General features: G+C 37.3%; 1 non-coding gene across 1 annotated transcript; it reads right to left on the bottom strand.

Annotated features, from left to right (window-relative positions):
• Window positions 1–3060: 3060 nt before the first annotated feature.
• On the bottom strand, window positions 3061–3135 carry trnan-guu. The gene has a single exon. It is a non-coding gene; the product is annotated as a tRNA-Asn (tRNA).
• Between the last annotated feature and the right edge of the window lie 343 nt (window positions 3136–3478).

The raw sequence follows: 3478 nt of genomic DNA, 5'->3' as shown, positions 1-3478 counted from the left end.
GAGAGGTGGCTTCACTGACTCTATTCTTTTTTTTCTTGACTTGTTTCAAGGAGCAGCTCGGGCTCGTGCTCGTAAAGGAGCAGTCAACAATTTGCCCCTCATTACCCCTCGGATGCTGCATCGGGGACCGACCGAGCGCCCAAGTGGACAAGGGTAGAATTGCAAGTGATTAATTTGTCCAGAGCTCCCCTGGAACGTGGTGTGCTCACACAAGCATTTGTCTTCATTTGCCAAGATATGTGCAGTGACATGAGAGGACGGGCCCTGGGAGTCCATGTTGGTTTGTTCCCGCTCTCATATCTGAGAAAACAACTGTACAAGCTTTTGTAAACAAAATCTGGTGCCACTTTACAACACAACACACTTTACGTGTGGTTATAAAAACACTTTACAACTCATTAATAAGATGTTGTTGTATAAAAGGGGAAATTATTAGGGGCTTGCCAAATAGTGAGTCATAGGTCTGCACTGTGTACACTGGTATGATTTATTACTAAAGCTAATGCTTTGAAAGCTGTATAGCAATCTTGCCAAATAGTGAGACCATGTCAGTGTAAAAACTGTATAAATAATCAATAAAAAAAATAAATGATGTGTTTATTATTTTATAAAATTAAAATATGTTATGACAGAGCAAAATTTGGGAAATGGTGATCAGCTGCTTGCCAAAAAATGAGCCTGTGTGTGTACAGTGTTTGTTGATATTTATAAATATTAATGCATTGGTAACACAATTTTACCATAAAGTGAAACCATATTGATGCATTGTCTTGTTTATTGATTAATTATAAATTGTGAAGAACCAAATTATTGATTATAAACCATTTATAAATCCTTTATAAGATCCTGACATGTCGTAAAGTGGCGCCCGGAACCCTGTCGTGAGTCTCGCTGTCAGTGGCGTTCACATGCTCCTGAAAATCAAAGTGCTTCTCGGTTCATTTCAGAGTCAAACTCGTGGAACTAATGGACAAATAATAAGAGTCATAACGCTGCGACATACTTTTTTGTTTTGTTGCAGTGGCAAGTAAAACAAAAAATGGTGTAACTGCAACATGCAAATTAATGTCAAGACACCATTTTATCCTTCATACTAATAATATGCGGAGGTATTTACTTATTGTTAAGTGAACTTAGACAACATTAGAACAAAACAACATGAGGTTTGTCTGCAGATCGTTCAGCTTCATTTTTGCAAACATCCATAACCTTGTGCAACTAACAAATAATAGAGTGAGGGTTTCTTTGCAGGAAGAAATAAATCACCCTTAGGAAAATGTACAAAACACATTTAACTCACAAAACAACCAAAACACATTTAACTCACAAAACAACCAAAGTGTTTGTTTTTTTAACTAAAAATATCCCGTTTTTTTTGCTTCTACACATCAAAGGTCGCGAAGGTCTCGAGTCTGCAGTCGAGTTTGGACGGAGCGTCCGTTCATCCTGTGGTCAGTGCTGATCACAGAGCAACGCAGCAGCAGCCTCCCATCATTACCTATAAATAGATTTGGCCATGTGTGTGCACAGTGTGTGTGTGTGTGTGTGTGTGTTTTCAATCTGCTGAATGTTGGTCAGTCTTTTTAATCTCAAACAGAATCATTTAAAACCCGACAGTTTGAGACTAATAGAAACAAAGCCTGGCCGCTGACCTTTTATTGACACTGAATTTATTGAACCCATAGATCTCAGAGCACTTTTCCATGACTATGTTTAAACATATACAGTTTAAACAGAAGCTATAAGAATGTGAAACATAGAGTGTTGTTTTCACCAATAACTATATATAAACACACCTGAGCAAAAATACTCAAAATGTTCCAAATCGGGCTGAATTTGTGAAATTTGTAAAAAACGTTCACTAGGCTCGTTTTTATGAACAAAAAGAAAAACACTATTTTTGTTACTTTATATCATGAATAAATAATAAATAATAAATGTATAAATCATCTCACCACGTCCTAAAATTCCCAAATTTACTAAAAAGTGTATATTTTTTAAATAAATGATATGTATAGCTGTATTGCAGACACAAAGCCCAGTGCATGGAGGTCACTGATGGAAAGATTAAATGATTTTTTTGACTTTAATGTTTTGTCTAAAATAAGTGGTATAAGTCTATATGTGTCACTTCTAATAAAGAGTGTGTTACAGACGACAGAGCAGTCAAACATCTGCTCACTGTTTTGCTGACCGTGCACTGACCAGTCTGCATTCAGAGCATAAATGTGACAGTTTTGACCTTATTTTTATTTCAGCGTTTGCAGGTGAAAGTCAGTCATCAGTGAACGGTCCATTAACCCTTAAAGATAAACACAGCCAGGTAAACTAATCCACATACTGTTTTCTTTTCATAACATATACTGCTTTTAGGATAGCGTAATAATACAATTAATTTGATTTGGAAACGGCATAAATCCAGTGTGTGGTATCAGATTGCACACTGTGGACTCTGAGTTGATGGAATAATTAGATAATAATGAGTCTAATCAAGAGTCAAACAGGAGAAACATTCAGCTTTCATGCTGTAATCCTGCTTTTTAAGCCTCCACATATCCTTCTTTATGATGTTACATGGCTCCCACTGGGCCATCACAGAGGAACAAGGACAACCACAGTCCACTCTCAGTGTGTGTGTGTGTGTGTGTGTAACAGAGAAACAAGACAACCATCCATACAGTGGTTTACAGTATCTTCAGAGGTGTTGTTGAAACCTGTTGTGTTTACAGATTAGTGAACAGAAGATGGCTGAGGTGATCTGCATATACATGAAGGTAGAGGTCTATTTTAGAATGTTTGAGTTTCCTTCAAGAGGACGTCTTCACTGAGGAAGTCCATGATTATCTCAGGAGGATCAGACAAAGCCGCAATCTGAGTATCATGAACATAGACTGTGTGTGTTTGAGTTTCCTATTGAAAATGTCTATTGGTTATTTTTACACACACACGGTGCAGGAGTGGGCAAAGTTCAGGGGAACCCAGCCCAGGATTTAAACCACCTTACGGCTACAAGTTTATTTCCTTTCCTCTTGGCCATGGGTCGCCCCATAAAGTATCCTCCGTCCCTGGGTGGGCTCGAACCACCAACCTTTCGGTTAACAGCCGAACGCGCTAACCAGATTGCGCCACAGAGACTTCTTTGTGTTTCATGAGAATCAGAATGAAAATGGAGCGGCTCGAGTCATGGACGGAGCAAAACTGGACAAATATTCTACTTTTAACAATTAGTATTTAAAACTTTCAAATGATTAAAGTGTAATTAAGAGAAAACGTGTTTTCCTCCATGAGTCAATCAACATGAATCTATTCAAAATATTGTTTTATATTAAATATCTTCTCAGATTTGTGCACTTCTTATATAATTTAGTGTTTCTGTGTGAATCTTTTTAATCTGAATTAAAATGATAAACACATCACATTAAGAAGAGGCCTAGAGGAAATGATTATTACTGTTGTTGAATAATGTAGATAAATGGAA

The sequence above is a fragment of the Solea senegalensis genome, linkage group LG12 (assembly GCF_019176455.1).
Source record: "Solea senegalensis isolate Sse05_10M linkage group LG12, IFAPA_SoseM_1, whole genome shotgun sequence".
Classification (NCBI taxonomy): Eukaryota; Metazoa; Chordata; class Actinopteri; order Pleuronectiformes; family Soleidae; genus Solea; species Solea senegalensis.
This window is presented reverse-complemented; position numbering and strand designations above follow the sequence as displayed.